Genomic DNA, 21,345 nt, shown 5'->3' with positions numbered 1-21,345 from the left:
GATAAACTCTTATGCAGGATTTTGCTTCTTTTCAGTCACTTGTTTCCCAGCAAGGCGCAATGTAATCTATGCTGTAATGTGATTTCTTACATATATTTTTGTTTTTTGCAGATACTTTATTAAACATTTAATTTATTTTTCAATGTTATTAATGTTGTATTCCTATTTTAAATGCATTAATTTGATATAATACGTAACATATAGTGATATATGCAAAATCACTTTCCAAGGAACTGGAACATTCGGTAGCAACATGTCGATTTCCCTTGTGATTATGTTGTTTTGGGAGCTTGCCAGTAAAAATCATTGCCCAGTTTCATTGAATGGTACGGAGCCCCCGAAGTGACCTGTGCAAAAAAAAAATCTAAGAGACTTTCTCGTGCGCACGCTTTACAGTTTCCGGTGTGTGTATAGCTCTTTTCCGATTGCGTCATTGCCATCATTCATTTACTCAAAGATACTGAGAGCATGGATGCGCTTGAATTTATAGAGATATATTTTAAACTTGGCCTTCAATACAAAGACATTACTGTCTATGACATTTGTAATACTGTCATGGCTGAGACACGCTTTGATCTTCCAAAGGACACTAATCAAGCAATAGACTTGTACTTGCATTTAACACGAGAACTACCGGAAGTCTATAAGTACTAGAATGGCCATAGCGGTCATTCTGACCGTTCATACTAGACTGTACCAAATGTCATGTCATATTTACATTCGAAACTTCTATTGAGGTTTTAGAATGAAGCTTCTAATGTCTGTCGTCATATTTTATGGCGTCATCACCCTAAAAATGTATTGAATAAAATAGAACAATATGGATCAAATGCAGCGCCAAGCGAACGCAGATAGTCCTACATAATACGATCTTTTTTTGTAATATATAATAGTGCTAGACTATACAAATACATATGCCTATATATACGCAGCTGTCGCGACCGTTGGCGCTAGATGTGGGCGTGTCCAGCGACGCGACAAAGTTGAGAAAAGTTCAACTTTGGAGCGACTAACGGAAGCGACAGCCAATAGGAGAGAAGACGGGAGAGCTCACGTGATCCTTTCTCTCTCTCTCAGCTCCTGCAGTAACAGAAAGGTGGATGAAAGGCTAATTCTTGCTGTTAGAAATTTTCCAGTGCTTTATATGTCTCTTCCCACGTACAAGGACATTTTTAAGAAAAATACTGCGTGGAAAGGTGTAGCTATCTGAGATCAGCGGGATTTTATGGACCCAGACAGACCGGCATTTGCATTTTCAGCGCAGATAAATAGCCGCTATGGCAAACAGCACGCCTTGTTTCTCATTCATCTTTGATATAAAGCATTTTATGTACTGATTCCATTTATATTTAGTCTTTTCCCTCCAAAATGTTTGTTTTTAGTGGCAAGAAAAGAGATTCGCTGTCAACAGCAATGGAGTGGCATCCGTGAATGTCATTTATAAACATTACTAGGCAACCAGTAGTGGGAACACCCACTAGCGACTTCACCGCCAGCCACTGGCGACCTGCAGCGATAAAGTCGCTGGCAGTGTGTACGCACCTATAGTTTCTCGTGCGCACGCGATAGTTTCTCGTGCGCACGAGAAAGTCTCTTAGATTTTTTTTTTTGCACAGGTCACTTCGGGGGCTCCGTAGAATGGAAAGCAGCGGTTAAAATATTCTTCAAAGTAGCTTCTTTTGTGCTCAATGAAAGAAAATAACAAAAGTTTAGAAAAATATTACACCACACAACCCCTAAACATACAGTAATGGTCAGCCATGATGAGTCCTCCTCACGTTGTCCGAGCAATCCATGTCCAATTGTGTGTGGTGAATCTGAGGCATTCCTGCAACTCAAAAGCGTAACCTATAGGAAAACACGTGCTCGTGTGATGTAAGCCTTCACTTCTCTTTTGTTCCAACCTAATGACTGCCAAGCAAACATATTTTTAGCAAAAATGACAGCTCAAAGAGAATAATTACACAACGAAAAGTGCATAAACAGTTTGCTGACCTTGGGAAACATTTCAGGGGATCATCACAACCAGATGTTCTCCTGCGTGCAGCTTAGTCTTAAATGTATTATTAGCGTGATATGTTTTTTTATTGTTGCATAAGAGAATTTTTGAAAGCCCCAAAGAGCTGATGAACAGAGAGAATGAGAGAGACAGTGAGATAGTAACACATCTGGGGCTGTTCCTGACTGTTTCTGGCTCTTTCTCTTCAATAGTGGCAATGTGAAGAATGATCAATCATGATACACCTTTATGGCTAAGCATCACATTTCTAGGTCAGCTACCGCTGGGTCTCTTTGAGGCTTTCAAAAAGACTTTTATGCAACAATAAAAATCATATCATGCTAATTATGCATTTTTTTTACACTATTTGAAACAAAAAGTTAGAGAATACCAAAGAGGTGTGGGTATAAGTCCAAAAAATGGATGAGGTACAGGTGGTGGAATTAGGTCCTGGGTCACTAAAAACCCAACGTATGTATATGAAAGGAATAAATTGGCCTTTATATGTATAACCTCATTTTTAAAGATTATTTGTTGTCATCCACTTCCATGAACAAATCTCAACCTGTCACCATAAAAATGGGAAAGCAACTGTCAAAGCCAGCAGAAAAATCCATTTTTACTACAGTGGATTGGTCTTTAGAAGCCTTTTAAACCATTCAGGGTGTTATGATACATGCATATCACTATGTGTGGCCTTGCACTCTTACTCATAATTCTAAATGACTATCCTCTTTAAATGTTATAGGCTGAGTTCGGAACGGTGTGCTACCCATTGTACTCCTACTACTTCTGGATTATCTGTCTATGTAGTATGGTGGTATGCCATTCCAAAATCAGCCATTGTGTTTTTTATCTATTAAAATAGACAAATACATTACTCCCTCAAAATACATTGTTCCCCTTCTGTCGCTCTCTCCACGTTGTGTCAGAGAAGTGACACTAGCGGTCTCTCTTGAGCGCCGATATTCACCTCTGAACTATGAAAAAAGGCCAATGAGAGTTGGCAACCAGTATTTGCATGTCCCGCCCCCGGACATATGGGTATTTAAGCGGCGCAAATACGGGAGTTCATTCAGAAAATTTCTTCGGAGCCGATGATCGTGTTTGCAGACTGCTGCGTTTTACACACCGAGTTCCTGCTATCCTCTGCTGCATGCTGTTGGATTCTACGGCACACAACAGCGGCTTACTCCTGCTTGCACGGCTGTGCAATTCCTGCCCCTGAGCGCATCGACAGTTGCAGATAAGAAAGATCTCTCACGAGTTCTTTCATTCATAAAAGAGTGATTTTATTTAAAACAGTAATTTCCTCTAAAAGAGCAAAAACACAGCGGCGTTGAATGTCCTTCTCTCGAGCTCCCTGGCATTGGATGATGACATCACCGCTGCATCAGAGAGCATAACAGCGGCGCCGGATGCGGATAACTCGCCTGGGCCGCCACCTTTGGGTCCCCGCCCGGTCTGAGCCTGACGCACGAAGGTCCGCTATGCTTCCCCGGGCTTAATTGGTTCCGCGGGCATGTGCGCCGCTCACAGCCGCGCCCCCCCGGGCCCCTTCCCGGATGTGCATGACGAGCTGAGCAAGCCCAGCTTCCTCGCTCCTCCGCTCTCGCTACCCTCGGTGGTAGAACGGTCCCAGACCGCTCCCCCCTGCATGCCATGGCCCCCTCCTGCAAGTCCACCGGGCCAGGGCACTCCAAAATCTGCACTTGGGTAGTCCTGTTTTTGACATGCTGCAGGAACTGCACTCAAACAGGCAATGGACACTCCGTGGTCCAGAAACACAACGATGGACAGGCAGTACAGGAGGCAGACAAAGCATGCTTTCTCAAACGCCCCCGTCTCCCAGTTCCGTCCATTCGGCGGTGGTGAAGAAACAGACAAAGGCTATTTTCACACATCCTGCCCTGACGCAAACCTGCCGCCAGGGGCCATGCCCTGTCTGCTCGCCGAGGGCGCCCTCCTGCGGCTTTCAAGGAAGAAAGAAAGTGGTGCTCTGCCTCAACTAAGTGAGTGGGCCAAGCTCTCATCCCCAGCGTCGAGCTCCCCGCAGAAGTTGGACGCCCATCATCTCACGGCCCCCCTTGTCGACCCAGAAGGCTCCCAGGCGCCCCTGAGATGACTGACCCAGAGACCGAGACAGTAGCTCCGGAGCTGGTAAGACCACTCCGTTCCCCGGTGGAGGGCCGGAAGGAGAATTTATTTTTTGTTAAATTCTTTACACACTATAGAGCTATTTCCTTGTTGTCTCTGGGTCACCTGGCCCACAAATGCCATTCTCACGGCACTCTGCTTTCAGGCCTCAACAGTCCCGGCTTCCTGGACGCTGTGTCCCCGCCCTCAGCCCCACGACTGTTCCCCGGCCGGCCAGTTCAGACGAGTCCAGAGGATGCCAGCAGACCTCCTCCTCAGTCACGAACCCGCCCCCTGCTGGGTGCGCGGAGCAAGGTATGTGCTTTGAGTTTATTCTCAGCACCAGAGCCTCGGGACGCTGCAGTGCCTCCCGACGCCACGTTACCTGTTCCGCACCGCTGCGAAGCCCCGCCGGGTACGTCCAAAATACTCATCCCCGTGGTGCCCCTAGCACGGTGCTTAAAGGCGTGGCTCTCATTGCCCAGCCCGTCACGCTGGCTGCACCGGACCATTCGACTCAGTTACGCCAGGTCTCCACCCCCCTTCGTGGGCGTTCACTTCTCCGCAGTGCACGACACAGAAGAAATCGCCTCCCTTTTAATCAAGGATGCGATAAAGCCTGTCCCTCCAACCGAAACGAAGAAGGATTTCTACAGCCCTTACTTCGTTGTACCCAAGAAAGGCGGCGGCGTACGACCGATCTTGGACTTGCGAGTTTTCAATCGGACCTTGTCCAAACTCCCGTTCAAAATGCTCACCCAGAAACAAATTCTATCTGGCGGCCGGCATCTAGATTGGTTTGCAGCGATGGACCTGAAGGACGCGTACTTCCACGTCTCAATTCGCCCTCGACATCGACCCTTTCTGCGGTTCGCGTTCGACGGCCAGACGTATCAGTACAAAGTCCTCCCCTTCGGCCTGTCTCTGTCCCCTCGCGGCTTCACGAAGGTCGCAGAGGCGGCTCTTGCCCCGCTATGAGGAGCGGGCATACGCATACTCAATTACCTCGACAATTGGCTCCTTCTGGCCTCCTCGCAGGAATTACTATGCGCACACAGAGACCAGGTGCTCGAGCACCTCGGCCGTTTAGGGTTTCAGGTCAACTGGGAAAGAGCAAGCTCACCCCGGTCCAGAGCATCTCTTTTCTCGGTTTGGAGTTAGACTCAGTCTCAATGACAGCACGTCTCTCCAACGAGCGTGCTCAGTCAGTGCTGGAATGCCTCACTTCTTTTGAACCAGGCACCGTGGTCCCTTTGAAACGTTTCCAACGGCTCCTGGGGCATATGGCATCCTCCGCAGCGGCCACTGGGGTTGATGCATATGAGACCACTTCAGCATTGGCTCCAGACTCGAGTCCTGAGACGAGCATGGTGCCACGGCACGCACGGCGTGGAAGTTACCTCTGCCTGCCGCCAAACCTTCAAACCCTGGACAGACCTCTGCTTTCTACGGGCAGGAGTACCCTTGCAGCAGGTGTCCCGTCGCGTTCTGGTTACAACCGACGCCTCCAAATTGGGTTGGGGCGCCGTGTGCAACGGGCGCGCAGCCGCAGGCCGGTGGAACCGAGGCCCGCTGCGCTGGCACATCAACTGCCTAGAGCTGCTGGCCGTTTCTCTTGCCCTGAAGAAATTTCTTCTGTTGATTTGTGGCAAGCATGTCCTAGTCAGGACAGACAGCACCACGGTGGTGGCCTACATAAACCACCAAGGCGGAGTACACTCCCTCCACACGTCACAGCTCGCCCGTCGTCTCCTCCTTTGGAGTCAGCAGCGACTGGAGTCACTGCGCGCCACTCACATCCCCGGCAACCTCAATGTGATAGCGGACGCGCTGTCAAGGCAAAACTTGCCCGGCGGAGAGTGGAGGCTCCACCCCAATCGGTCCAGCTGATTTGGGACAGGTTCGGCAAGGCCCAGGTAGACCTGTTTGCCTCCCAGGAAACCTCCCACTGTCTGCTCTGGTATGCCCTCACAGAGGCTCCCCTTGGGACAGATGCTCTGGCGCACAGCTGGCCCGCGGGGCTGCGCAAGTACGCTTTTCCCCCAGTGAGCCTTCTTGCACAGGTGCTATGCAAGGTCAGGGAGGACAAGGAGCAAGTCACTCTGGTGGCCCCCTACTGGCCCAACCGGACGTGGCTTTCGGATCTCACGCTCCTCATGACAGCCCCTCCCTGGCGAATTCCCCTGAGGAAGGACCTTCTTTCTCAGGGACGGGGCACGCTCTGGCATCCGCATCCAGACCTCTGGAATCTCCATGTCTGGTCCCTGAACGGGACGCGGAGGATTTAGCCGGCCTACCTTCGGCCGTCATAGACACTATTAACCAAGCCAGAGCCCCTTCGACCAGGTATCTTTACGCCCTGAAGTGGCGTCTGTTCGCGGACTGGTGTTCTTCCTGAGCCGAAGACCCGCAGACGTGCGCAGTTAGGTCAGTGCTCGTGTTTCTTCAGGAGAGGCTGGAGAGGAGGCTGTCCCCCTCCACCCTCAAGGTGTATGTTGCCGCTATCGCGGCCCACCATGACACGGTAGACAGCAAGTCTCTTGGTAAGCATGACTTAATCGTCAGGTTCCTAAAGGTGCCCGGAGGATGACTCCTCCCGGCCTAACCTGTTTCCCTCCTGGGATCTCTCGGTCGTCCTTATGGGACTCCGGAGACCCCCCTTCGAGCCGCTTGACTCAGTTGGACTCAGGGCCCTCTCTCTCAAGACCGCACTGCTGATCGCGCTCGCTTCCATCAAGAGGGTCAGGGACCTGCATGCGTTCTCTGTTAGCGATGCTTGCCTGGAGTTCGGTCCGGCGGACACTTTCGTGATCCTAAGACCGCGACCGGGCTACGTGCCCAAGGTTCCTACCACACCCTTCAGGGATCAGGTGGTGAACCTGAAAGCGCTGCCCCAGGAGGAGGCAGACCCAGCCCTTTCACTGCTGTGTCCAGTACGTGCCTTACGTATTTACCTGGACCGCACACAGAGCACCAGACGCTCTGAGCAGCTCTTCGTCTGCTTTGGGGACAGCAGAAAGGAATGCTGTCTCCAAGCAGAGACTCGCCCACTGGGTTGTCGGCGCCATTTCCTGGCTTATCACACCCAGGCCGTGCCCCCTTTGCGGGTCCGAGCCCACTCCACCAGGAGTGTTAGCGTCCTCGTGGGCACTGGCTAGGGGCACTGCCCTAGCAGACATTTGTAGAGCAGCAGGCTGGGCAACACCTAACACTTTTGCGAGATTCTACAATCTCCGAAGTTGAGTCAGTATCGTCCGTGTTCTCTCAGGTACCGAGCCCGTAGAACTCGGGTGGCACGTCCACGATCTGACCGGGTGAATCGCTTGCACCCAGCGCCCTTCCCCTAACCAGGGAAACAGTCGCCTTCTTTCCCAGGAGATCCCAGGTTTGGGACACTGGTTGACTCCTCCCTAGCCCTCGTGGGTCGCAGTTCTCGTGGAGGAACTCGCCGACCCAAACCACTGCGGGTACCACTAGCTACCCTGTACTGGTATAGGTGCCCCACAGGTAAGGCCTCCTGTTCGGACTCCCCCTGTGTGTAAAACCACGGTTCTGTCCCCTCACAAGAGTTGACTCCGTGTTTCCCTTAGGCAGTTACAGCTGCCTCAGGTGCCGTGCTGTATGCTTCCCCCCTCTGCGAGGCTGGATCTACCACCGCACTACTGTTCCGCATAAGACCTAAGTATAGTCCATGCGATGTATTTGCCACTCAAAATTTGCCTCCCCTCCCGGGTAGGTGTGGCCTCCGCAGGGTCTTCTCCGCCCTAATAAGGGCTAAGACCCCCTTCCCTCAATGCGTGTAAGGGCCCCGGCCGTAGTTGCTCTATGCGAGAAACATAGAGAGAAAAGAGGCCCAGCCAGGCTGACCCGTTCCCATGTTGGCGGCCGTCACCTTGTTCCCCCCTCCAGGGTAACGATAAGGAATCCTGATGGCTTAAATGGGGCATTGGGGAAGGGTACGTGCAGCCTGATACAGTTGGTCGTTCTGCACGTAGGAATACCTGCTCGCTCCTGTATCAGCGGATCACGTACACGGCTCAGGCTCTTTTTAAGTGGACCCCTAGTGTCGCTTCTCTGACACAACGTGGAGAGAGCGACAGAAGGGGAACGTCTAGGTTACGTATGTAACGAGACGTTGTGTCTCCCCTGCCACGTCGCTGAGCCAAGCCCCTGTTGTGGCCGGACCATTTCCGGCTCCTCAGAAAAATCCTGAATGAACTCCCGTATTTGCGCTGCTTAAATACCCGTATGTCCGGGGGCAGGACATGCAAATACTGGTTGCCAACTCTCATTGGCCTTTTTTCATAGTTCAGAGGTGAATATCGGCGCTCAAGAGGGACCCCTAGTGTCGCTTCTCTGACACAACGTCTCGTTCCCTCCATCGGGAACGGAGGTTACATACATAACCTAGACGTTTTACACAAACTATCAATTAATTATATAAATTAATGAAAAATAGGAGTTTATATTCTTTTGAAATAAAACAAACATATATAATTTTTTTTTTGTAGCTATGATACATATGCCGTTGATGTCAAGGTCCAAAATTAGTGGGGGCTCGGGCAAAAATGCCAGCAAAATTAAAAATGGGTGCACAAAATGTCCCTCTAGTGAATTCTTCTATGTTTTATAAGTAATATTTTATGTATTTCTTACTATTCTAATCTAAGAATAGGAATTTATTTTCACACATTATTACAAAATTATTCAGATTGAGAATTGATGTATTTGACATGAAAAGGATGAAACACTGTATATTTTAATATAATTAGAAAACTTACCTTGGGAAAGAAAATATTGTAGGCCAGATGCTTTGATGATTATCATTAAATGTGTTCTCTATATGACAGATCTTGAAAATGTGTTTGATTTGTGTGTGAGGGTACATTTTTCTTGTTGAACTTGTAAGTAGCAATAATCCAATATAAAGCCTGGCCATTGAAGTAGTCCATATGTTGTCAATTTCTGATGTCCTGTATTAGTAGATTCATTCTGTATCATGTCTCACAATCATTAGCTTAATCTGACATCAATGAACAATATCGATGCTAGTCACTGCACATCAATGTGCGCGAAGGCCTTTAAAATCCACCTGCAATGTCACTGTTAGAGTCCTGTGAGCATCTCTAACCATCTGACCTCTGCGATACAAGAATAAAACAACCTCTCATTCACCTTTGCAATCACGATCACAGTAATAATAAGATAATTAGCACTGGTGCGTCACAGCTAATGGCTAATTGCAGTAAGCTTTTGAGAAGTAGCCACAAATGTGGGGCTCATTTGAATTAGTGGTGCAGAGGTGATTCAGGTCCTGATTTTATTTGTAAATTAGAGTTCACTTGCTAAATGGTGATGGGCTATTTCATTCAATCCATTTAACACAAGGCTTTTGGGAAGGACAATTTAATTTTCCTGGTGCTAGAGGAGACAATTATAAGAAAGTAAAAAAGGAAAATTTGACAAAATATTTAGGGTGATCATTTGTAGACGTGGGTACAAAATTCAAGTACAATCTCTCACAATTCAATACAAAATAGAAAACATAAATTTGTATGAAATTGTTTTATGTTTTAAACATATCAAAAGAATTGTTCACTCAAAAATGAAAATCTACCAGAATTGCTCTGTCATTTAAGGGTTAGTTCACACAAAATGTTTAATTCCCTCATGATTTACTTACCATTAAGCCATCCCAGACATGTATGACTTTCCATCTTCAGCAGAACCAAAGTGAATATTTTTATAAGCAGATTTCAGCTCAGTTTGTACATACAATTCATGTTAATGGGTGCCATCAGGTTGCTGGCTATTCGATGGTCAGAAAGGCATATTTAGGCAGCTTAAAAGTAATCCATATGACTCCAGTCAATAAATTAATGCCTTCTGAACAAATCGATAGGTTTGTGTAAAAAATAAATCAACATAATAAAGGGCCAGGTACACTCACGGAAAAGTGCTTCATTGTTTTGTGCTCATAGCCATAAAGAAGTTTGAAACCACTGAGCAACGATATACTGTTTACAAACATTCAGACACTGGCCAGACTGCTGAGGAAGGTCTTTAGAGGTACATTTAAATATGAGGACGCACAAGACTACATGTAAAACTTCAACTATTATGACATTAAAATGTCTTATCATGCCTCATTCTATGAGTAGAATAGCTGTTTTTACTATTTGATGATGATTTACTTAAAGTATATGTGACACTCTTGTTCTACCTGCTCCGTATGGGACTCGAACCTAGGTCTCCAGCATGGGAGGCAGGTGTTCTAACAAGGAGGCTAAAGGCTACAGCCTCTAGCATCAGTCGCTAGTGCACCTCTTGAGGTCAGGAGAGTGAGGTTTACACACTGCACAGCTATCTAACATATATATGCAGTAGATAATGTGTAATTTGTCATGTTTACCTATTGGCAGATTCATTGTTCTAATGCAATAACACACTATACACTTGTAGTACTCCAAAGATGGGTGTATAAAACAGTGTTAAAAGGCAGAATACAGACAAAAGAATGATGATAGACATATATTACTTTGGGCAGATGTGTGAATGGCGTTCGGCTGCAGATGGTACGTGAGTGCATAGGCACTTTTTGATTCCTTTTGTGGAGTAATAAAAAAAGCATGGCATTTCCATGGTAAATCTCTACACGAATGATTGTACAGCTAATGAACTGTTTATTTTTACTGATTATTATTGAACGTGAATTAGCTGGTAGTTAGATGGTGTTTAGCTGCCGGTAAGAAGTTTTCCTGAAATTTTACCATGGTGAACTGTTCCATTGAACCAAACTCAAAAACACGTTTTGGGCCAGATTTTGTTGTAAATGACACAGTTTGCTCTTTGATTTCGTAGAAAGTGTGTAGGGGCCATAATACATTTTCTTTCATTTTGTGCTAAACTATTCCTGCAAATTGTTTATTTTTGAGCTTATGTGTCTAAAAAGGCATCAAGAGAGCAAAGTTAGCAACTTTTAGTCACACAAACAGCCATCGCTCTGTTTAATTGGCAGTTTTTTGATAAGCTGTCATTTAATTCTAGGTCCTTACAAAGGTCATTGCCTGCTGGAGCATCTGTTAAAACTGCTGCCACTCCCTAAAAAACCAAGAACATCATCTGCCAAAAAATATCTGTATCAGAGATTAATTAGCAAATAGCCAGAGCTTTACGGGAGGGACAAAATGTTTCTGACTCCATAACACTATAAATTTGGTCATTGACCGCCAACTAAGGATAAAACATCTTTGTCAATCAGAGGTGATGGGAAAAAGCTTTAAATGTTAACAGCAGAGAAACTGTCCACCCATAGAGGCACTTATAGAGAACAGAAAAGTGTTTAACTCTGAAGAGACACTGCAATGTCAAGTGGAAATGCGTCATATCTCTGCCTGATAGGGGAACTGAAATAATGACAGGGAAACACATTAGAGACTCACATAGCCAGACTTTTGACAATCGTCACAAAGTCTGGGCCATATTGCAGCATATTCCTACCAAGAACCTCCCATTTAGACAAATGGAATACAGCAAATGGGTGATATACAGGTGCACTTAAGGATAAATCACGACTATAACCAAACTCATCTCTTAACACATTTCAAAAGATACATTAAGAAATAACTATTTAAATCAATCCATTTCAATTCAGGTATCATTTTGTGCCTGTGTGTGTGTGTGTGTGTGTGTGTGTGTGTGTGTGAGCGTGTATTTATCACATTGTGGGGACCAAATGTCCCCATAAGGATAGTAAAACCCGAAATTTTTGACCTTGTGGGGACATTTTGTCGGTCCCCATGAGGAAAACAGCTTATAAATCATACTAAATTATGTTTTTTGAAAATGTAAAAATGCAGAAAGTTTTCTGTGAGGGTTAGGTTTAGGGGTAGGGTTAGGTTGAGGGGATAGAATATAAAGTTTGTACAGTATAAAAACCATTATGTTTATGGAAAGTCCCCATAAAACATGGAAACACAACGTGTGTGTGTGTGTGTGTGTGTGTGTGTGTGTGTGTGTGCGTGTGTGTGTGTCCCTACTTGTACAGCTAACCAAACACACCAACATCAATAACTAAACAAGTTTAAAATATACAAATAAACAAAACAATTTATTCAAAAGTAGAAAGCTTAAAAATGCAAATTTATCAACTGTACATTATTAGCACAGGCATAACTGCTTTAGAAGAGCAAAATTTTAAGAATATCATTTTTTAACTAACCAAACACCCCAATCACATGCACAAATTAATGATTACATTTTATAAAATTCCAAGTCAGTGCAAATTAATAAAAAAACTAATATTAAATTACCAAATTAAGCAATTTATGTACTTGTGTCTATATGTCTTCTTTAACAATATTATAATATTTTTCCTAGTTTTTACAGGTTCTATCTAACTAATAGTTTGCACAAATCTGGGCAATTTGGATGGTGATATTTAGCGCAAATAATTATTTGTCTATACTGAACCCGTGGTAGGGGTCCTTCTTGTGGTCGCGCAGCCCTATGCAGCTGCTTATGTCGCTTAATAGGCAGGGCCGGCCCTGGGCAGAGGCAATAATTTGCTCTCATTAAGGCTGTCTGTGACAGTAGTTAAATCTCTCGCTCTTTTTTTTTTTATCAGATGTTACAGTGTTAGACAGTGAGATGTGTGAGAAGAGCAGGAACTATCCGTCCAGTTATCTCTGACAAGCCTTTGGATAAACGCCAGACGTCAAACATGTGCTGCTGGTACTGTAGGTTGTTGTGTGGGTATAAAAGCCTTGTTTAAGGCGCAGTGATTATTTTATTAATATTATATATAAATATATACCAATCAGCCACAACATTAAAACCACCTGCCTAACATCGTGCCACCAAACCACCTCGGACCCATCGAGGCATGGACTTCACAAGACCTCTGAAGGTGTGCTGTGGTATCTGGTACCAAGATATTAGCAGTAGATGCTTTAAGTCCTGTAAGTTGCGAGGTGGGGCCTTCATGGATCTGACTTATTGGTCCAGCACATCCCATAGATGCTCAATTGGATTAAGATCTGGGGAATTTATAGGCCAAGTCAACACCTTGAACTCTTTGTCATGTTTCTCAACCATTCCTGAACAGTTTTTGCAGTGTGGCAGGACGTATTATCCTTCTGAAAGAGGCCACTGCCATCAGGGAATACCGTTGCAGAGTAACATCTACATGAATGCCAGGACTCAAGGTTTCCCAGCTGAACATTGCCCAGAATGTTACACTGCCTCTGCCGGCCTACCATTCTTCCCATAGTGCATCCTGCTGCCATCTCTTCCACAGGTAAACGACGCACACGCACCCAGCCGTCCACATGAAAAAGCAAACTTGATTCATAAGACCAGGCTACCTTCTTCCATTGCTCCATGGTCCAGTTCTGATGCTCGGAAAATATAATTTTATGTACCAGAAAGCAAATAGAAAACATTGGGGTTTAGAACGTGATGAGGGAAGAGTATTACAGGTTACTGAAATTCATCTAGGGCAGAGTTTTGATACATATTTCCACATTCGAATATGATTCACAAGCTCTCGAAAAGATTTAATGTCCAATCGATTCAGTGTCGATTCTAGTGCGTCTCGGTCCACTTCCAAATGAACTCTGGTGCGGTTTGACTGATATATGAACGCAGCATGAACCAACGACGTCTAAATGGACCAATAACAGGAATTAATATGCCTTTAATACTGACCTCAAGCATACCTGGTTCTTCTCATCATAGGAGCTATGTTGCCCATTACAGTTCGGTACAGGTGTCGGAACTGCCGTCAACCGTCCTTGCAGCATATCTTCATTTGGCTGTGCAATTGAGGAATTCCTGGCATAGTTTTGACTCTTTACACATTTTATTAGCTCATTTTTTGTTCTCAGCTGATAAAAAATACCACACTATATATACATAAATCCAATGAGCGCATTTAGCCCAGCTGTCAGCACGAAAAATATACGTCATAAAAGCTGTTCAATCAGGTAGTGACCTTATTCTTATGCCTTTTGCTTTGTAGCTTTAGGTTCGGTGTTTAAAATGCCAGTGTGAACGCCAAGTGAACCAGGACTAAATGTATCATTTTCTTTTTTGGTCTGGACCAAGAGAACCTAAAGAACTGAACTACAAGAGTGAACACACCCTAAGGTTGCTTTCACACTTGGTTAGATTGCTTGGACCAAACCCGAGATTCCTCCCCCCTCTACCCCTGGTCTCTGTACTTCACATAATTTTGGGGTCCGAACCATGGTCCGACATCATCAACGTGAGTACAAGCTGTATCGGTTTACGACTGTATCTAGGTAACAACTCGAGAAGACGTCACTGTGTTAAGTGAAGTATTAAAGTTTGTCTCTTTGGATTTACCACAAAAACTTGCCATGCACAGAACAACACTTGTGTTTGTCTCCCGCAGATGCATTGAATTTTGAATGATGTAATGAATATTAGTGTTTGTCTGCCACGAGCCCGCTGATAAATTGCAAGATGTGTGAAGAATGTGAGCTGCTCCCTGAAGCTGTTCTATTTGGACACAAGCAGGTAGGAGAAATTCATTATACCATAATAATTGTGATCGGGAGCCTGCAAAGACCCAAATTAACGCCATCACAAGCGGTTCACTTCCGCGATTTGGTACAAACCTTTTCAAGCGGACCAGGGTGAGGTTCGCGGGTGTGCACCCGAGATTGGAAAACAGCGTTTACATTATCCAAGTGAACCAAACTTTTACGTAATTAGATCACGGGTGCACACCAAAAGTGCTAGTGTGAAAGCACCCTAAATGAGAGCGACTCAAACGGCTTTATCTCATCTGTGCTATATATGATTGTTTATTTTTGTTGTTTTTCATCAACAACTAACTGTAAAGAAAAGAACGGGTATTAAAAAAGACATTATTCAATGACAAATGGATCAAGTGGACCTCATATTTGGACATGCATTACACAGAACAACTTTTTCTCTCAACATGCAGTGAAAGGACTGCTTTAACTGCTGAATGCTCCACCGCTATACTACAAAATCACTGGTGAGTGAAATCTAAACATTTACCAGCCAGTTACCAAATATATACATTTTAGCGTGAAATGTGTTTGCCAATGAGAGTGATTTCCACTCATTGCAGTGAAGGGTTTCTCATAGAGTAAAAGATTGATCTTGGTATTTAAGATCCGATATCTAATGAAGATGGCGATGCATTGGTAAATCTATATTTATACCCAGCCCTACATTCATCAGTCATTTATAGTGGCCGGCTGTGGCTCAGGTGGTTGAGCAGGTTATCTAATAATTGCAGGGTTGGCGGTTTGATTCCCGGCCCACATGGCTCCACATGCTGAAGTGTCCTTGGGCAAGACACTGAACCCCAAGTTGCTCCCAATGGCAGGCTAGTCCCTTGCATGGTAGCTCTGTTGGCGTGTGAGTGTGTGGGTGAACGAGACACAGTTTAAAGTGCTTTGTAGAATCACTAACAAAAAATTAATAAAATAAAGTTTTGGATTGAAGGCTAGCAAAAATGTTATGCCTGTATTGTGTTGATTTGAAATCCTGTTTGTTGATTGGTCTGTCTTTATAGGGATAAAAGTTGTATGTTTTTGTACTGAATTATTATTAGTTTTCATGAGAAACTATAAGCCATTTGTTGGTTGTTTCCCTCAAAACATGGCACTATCAAACTATTGCTCTGTTCTGGAATCGTTACGGAAAGCTGATTGAAAACTATGAATTATTTTCAGTGTGGTGACGCTAGTGGCACAGAAATGACACACTTCACATGTACTGTAATAGTCAAGAGTCAGTCGCACTGGGTGAAGATAAGGGTTACAGTTTGTTAAAATATGATGCAGTTGATACATACTTGCTGAAATCAAAGAGTATCTGTTATCTGAGGGTGGTGTTTTTCCCAATAGCGACTTTGTCAGCATTTTGATTGAGGTCTACCTAAAGGGGGGACCTCTGAAGGTGACCTGACTTAACCTGACACCACAGGAAACCAAACAGCTTCTGACAGGCATTTAACAGCGGATGGGACTGTTGAGATGAAAACTACCCCTCCATTTCTCCATTGCCCCCCATGGAGACAGAGCCATGTATCCGTCAGCTCGCTCAGGGAGGGAAGGTCAAAGAGGAGAAGGAAGACAACTGAAGCCACTCTTCAGAATCAAATAATTAAAGTTGTTGTCAGATGTAAATTTCCTGAGGGAAATAAAAATGGGTTGGTGGCTGGGGATGTAAAAGCAGGATGAAAGGACACTGTACGTAGACTAGTGCTGATGGAGGAAGCTGGGCAGGTGGAGGAGAGATGACACATGTGGATAGATGTTTTAGAAAGGAAGTCAGGCGTGGTGGACACTAGTTTTCATAAGATGATGAGAAGATCAGTTAATTGTATGATGACAGAGAGTGTGCCTATATATCCAGTGTGAATTTCAATATGAACACTGGTGCCAATGAAGTAAAGCGTTGCAGTTTTGTTCAGGTTACATAAGGCTGTCCAAATGCTGATCTAATGTGAGTGAATGAAAATGCCAATAATTCTTCTATCCTCATGTTGTTCCAAACCCGTATGACATCAATTCTTCCATAATTATGTTGGGCAGAATGTTAGCCTCAGTCACCATTCACTTTCAATGGAAAAATTATGCATTGAAATTGAATGGGGACAGAGGCTAACAATCTGCCTAACATCTCCTTTTGTATTCCATGGACAAACTTTCCTTTAGGTTACACAATAATTTTGGGGTAAACTGTTCTTTTAAGTAGCACTGTCATTTGTAAATGAATGGGTAACACTTAAGGACCCTTGTAAAAAAACTAGAATTCTGGCAAACTAGCCACAAATTTGATGCAAATTTGATGATCATTATTTTCACATGCAAATGAGCTTGTGATTTGCCACAAATGTTTGTCAGAAGTTTGCAGCCCTTCACCAGTAGTGGTGAACCTGCTGCAAACCTTTGGCGACAATGAACAGTTTGCCGCAAATCTAATTTGCATGTGAAAATAATCAGTGGCCAATTTACGGCAAGTTTGTAGCAAATTTGTTATTAACTTTTGAAAGGGGATGTATGTTCTCTTAAAGGGGTCATGACATGAGAAACCAAATTTGCCTTGATCTTTTGGTATATAAGAGGTCTTTGTATCATTAAAACGTCCTGCAAGTTTAATATTTTAAGACGTCCTCCCCATTCTAAACGAATCATTTATTTAATCAAGCTCAAAATACAGCTCGTTCTGGATTCATGGTTAGAAGTGACGTGTCGGTTAGAAGTGACGTACCAGCGTTTGCATATGACCGCCTCCAGCACAAGATAACTACGATTTAAGCACAAGACAACTACGCTCATTTCAGTATCGCCGTCGCCTCACAAGTGTTCAGTCGATGGACAGCGAGCTCTGACAGAGACTACTTGTGCACAGGAAAATTACGATGCCACACAGATGTGCTGTTCCTGGCTGTGGTCAAACAAAACCTCTGAAGAAGCTGCCGAAAGATCCAGACGTCAGGGAAAAATGGATGCAGTTTATTTTTTGCGGACGTTCCAGTCACGGCAGTGTTAACTTAAGCGTTTGTTCTGTACATTTTAAGGATGACTGTTTTGAGAACAAATCTCAATATGATGCTGGCTTTGCCAGAAAACTGTTGCTCAAAGATAAGTCCGTGCCGACTATTCTGGGAACAACGACGACACAAACTGTAAGTAATCTATTTTAAACTTTAAACTACTTTTTAAAGCGCAATTTCATTCATTATGAATAATCACAGTGTTTTTACTTAGTTTACTTGCATATTGTTCTGGCTGGGAGCGTCAATAATTGATACATAGGCACTGACGTTAGCCAATCATAACAGTGGGCGTTAACACTGAAGTCTTAAATGGAAAACGCCCCCAAAACAGACTGTTTGAATCAGAGGATGAGAAACAGGGTGGGAAAAGGTCATAAATCACTAGATTTTAAAAGTTTTTCTTAAAAAAAAATATATTAATACTATAATTGCACCTAAGGGAACATAATAATACAATAAAAAAAACCATGTCATGACCCCTTTAACTATGTAATTACTGTCACATAAAATATTATATATCAGGAACCATAGTAGGTCATTTAAAAAATGTATGTTCAGTATTTACAGTTAGCTCTCAAGTTAACCATTAAGCCTACTAGTTTAGCATACAACTAGGGATTAGCCAGCTATTTTAGCATTCCGCTTTCTGACTACTTTTTTAGCATAGCATACCGCTGGCGAGTAGCCTGCTTGCTCATCATGCTGGTAGCAGTATAGCCTGCTAGTTTAGCATGCTGCTAGCAATTAACTTACTAGCTTAGCATGCTGCTTGTTGATTAGCCTTCTAGCTTAGCATTTACAAGTTACTACACTAGTTACCTGTTTTTATTATTCGTAGATTCTACTGCAACAAAACTATTACCCAAAATATTATTTTGATTTTCCAGAATGAGATATTGCAATAACTTTGTTCTCTGTAAATTTTTGGGGGTTCCAAAGGAAATAGGATTCTGTGGGGGATTGAATATTGCAATGTATAAACATGACAGCAAAATGGTGTAGTTATGGCATCTACCAGCAGAGGCTAACTGGCTCATGCTTCTCAGGCAAACACTGAACTCTCCCATACTATAATGTGGATTTCTGACACACTTGCCGCAAATTTGCCACTCATTATGCTCGCATGAAAATTAGTTTTGGGAAACTCTTCAATGCCACCAAAAGGTTTGCTGTAGGTTCACCACTTCCAGTGAAGAGCTGCAAACATCTGTAATTTACACAAATTGGAAGCTCATTTGCATGTGAAAATAATGGGTGACAAAGTTGCTGCAATTTTGCATGAATTTTGTGGCAAGTTTGATAGAACTCATTACTGAGTTTACTGCTTCATACATTTTTGTTGAAGCACTAAACGGAGCTAAACATTAAACAGGCCCTGCTCCATCCAAGTGTCAAGATTGCCTGGGAAAAGATGAACTTTTTGCATTTTAGCAGGTGATGTGGAACCTTATGTGCAAGTCAACTACTATAAAAAATGTTTTTATAAAACAAAAGTTGCCCTCTGGCTAGAATGCATTAAAATCACCACCCACAGAATAAAAACATATCATCTGATCATTAAATTTGTCCTACAATGTTTGTTAGAGCTGCTGTATGATAATGAGAGTGGAAGTTTTATAGAAATAAGTTATAATTATAACACAGAACAAACTAAGAGTTCAGGAGTAAGATTTTTACTTGTCTGTTCCGTGTTCACTGCAATACTTGTTATTGCAGTGAACTGCAATACTTGGGGTACTTACAGTACATGTATAACCAATCAAAAATTCAGCCTTTGGGCCAATTACTGCTTTTATGCAGTTTATTACAATTGCAACAGATATGTCCATTCAGAACAATACAGAGGAAACCCTTTGCACCTTTCACAAATCAATTTTAAACACAACACAAACAAGCAAGCCCTGGAGCGACTTCTATAATTATCAACCTCCAAAGCATAGAAAATTATAGGCTCTCAAGGTGAATCTAGTGAGTTTTAATCTCAAGTAGCTGGCATCCCTTTCTCAAACATGGGGTAGAGGATAATTAGAGATAATTACGTGTGATAAATACAACCGTCCTTGCTGCACTCCAAGGTCCATGTCACGTGATCTCCCCCAGCCCACGCAGGAAGTGTGTTTCTACGTGGACAATTGACAAAGCTAATAAATTAAATGCTGATTAACTCCCATTTAAATTGGATCTGCTGTCTATGTGAGTTTGGTAGAGCAAGGTGCCTGCTGTTTTCCTCTTTTTCTAAGGCTAATTTCTGAGTCCCAGTGAAAGAAATGTCTATAGCCGTGGCCATGCATTCACTAGGATCTGCGGTAATGATGGTTGCTGACATGGATTCATGCTTATCATTACTTTGTGCTGTTTACAATTACACCTTGGCCAGCTTGAAAGTGTCTGCGGGGAAGCGGTATTAAGAAAAATGCCCAGCATTACATTTTAGCCTGCAGTGCAAAAATGCCTATCCATCTCTCATTCTGTTAGTTAACAGATGGATATCAGAATATTGCATTAAAATGGGCTGGCCGGGACATTTTCAGAACGTTCCTCACCCTGTTGGACAGGGTTTTTTGCATGTTTTTGTGTGCGCGCAAGAAAGACTGCCAAAAGTTAGTTAGTGATGTCCAATTTGCGAACAAATCATTCTTTTAAACAAATTCTTTAAATGATTTGATCGAAGCTTTGGTAGATCAGCCGACTGTAGGGGAGGATTTGTTTAGATGTAAAACTGTGAAACTGTAACAATGTTGTTATCAAAATGGAAATGGGAATAATTTATAGAATAACACAATAAAAATAAACATTATTAATAATATTGGAAACACTATTGCTAGTGATGTTCTTGAAAAGGTTTTTAATAATAACGTTGGAAGAATAGAAGTGATTTAGCTGATGTTAGAAAAATCTTTATTTTTTTTTTTTACGATTTCTTGACACATGTTCAGTTCACATGTACCCTCAGATCATGGTTCCAATGATGCATGCCAAATGTCATTTTGACTGAACACTGCGTTGTTTAGAATATGTCCTGACTTCCTGTTTTTTGGCAACATCACCAACTTCATCATGATATTATTTGCTAAGAGTTGCAAAAATGTATATAAAAAATTACAGCAACAAATAACTTTTGTGTGTTTCATATTTTAGTGACAATTAGGCTAGATAAGATTTGTCGTCGGAGAAGTGGAAAAATGATACATTTAAGCTATTGCATGAACAATTTGTCATGCATTGAATGGACCAGTTTTAAGGCACAATGAGTAAAACCAGAAGAAAAAATATATTATTCTTCTACGCACGGCTGGACTGGGAAGAGAAATCTGCCCAGGATTTTACATGGCAACTGGCCCAAAAGTTGTCCTTTTCTGCATATCGCCGCGCTGTTTTGTGGTCCGTTCTGCATAACGCGGCGGCTCATTTGAGCTTATTGCACGTTTCACGGCTGGCCCACCGGCCTGCTTGATACTCCCAATTGGTTCACTGGGAAAATGCACGGTATACCAGATTACCAGTCCAGCCCTGCTTCTACGCCAAAGGGATCAAAAGGTATATGTAAAAGAAAAGTGAAAATTTGAGCTAATGATGGCACTATAGAGTTTGACTGGGAGACCCCAAACCTGGCCTGATGACTTTTTAGACCACCCCCAAATGT

General features: G+C 43.4%; 1 protein-coding gene across 1 annotated transcript in view; it reads left to right on the top strand.

Annotated features, from left to right (window-relative positions):
* LOC127624804 (calpastatin-like) overlaps window positions 1-18,846 on the top strand; it is a 711,053-nt gene extending 692,207 nt beyond the window's left edge. Inside the window, exon 31 of the transcript XR_007968225.1 lies at window positions 18,837-18,846. The gene's annotated coding sequence lies outside the window, so the exon portion shown is untranslated. The remainder of the gene's footprint in view (window positions 1-18,836) is intronic.
* Window positions 18,847-21,345: the final 2,499 nt, after the last annotated feature.

The sequence above is a fragment of the Xyrauchen texanus genome, chromosome 31 (genome assembly GCF_025860055.1).
Source record: "Xyrauchen texanus isolate HMW12.3.18 chromosome 31, RBS_HiC_50CHRs, whole genome shotgun sequence".
NCBI lineage: Eukaryota > Metazoa > Chordata > Actinopteri > Cypriniformes > Catostomidae > Xyrauchen > Xyrauchen texanus.
The sequence above is the reverse complement of the archived record's forward strand: the minus strand, read 5'-3'. Positions and strand labels throughout refer to the sequence as shown.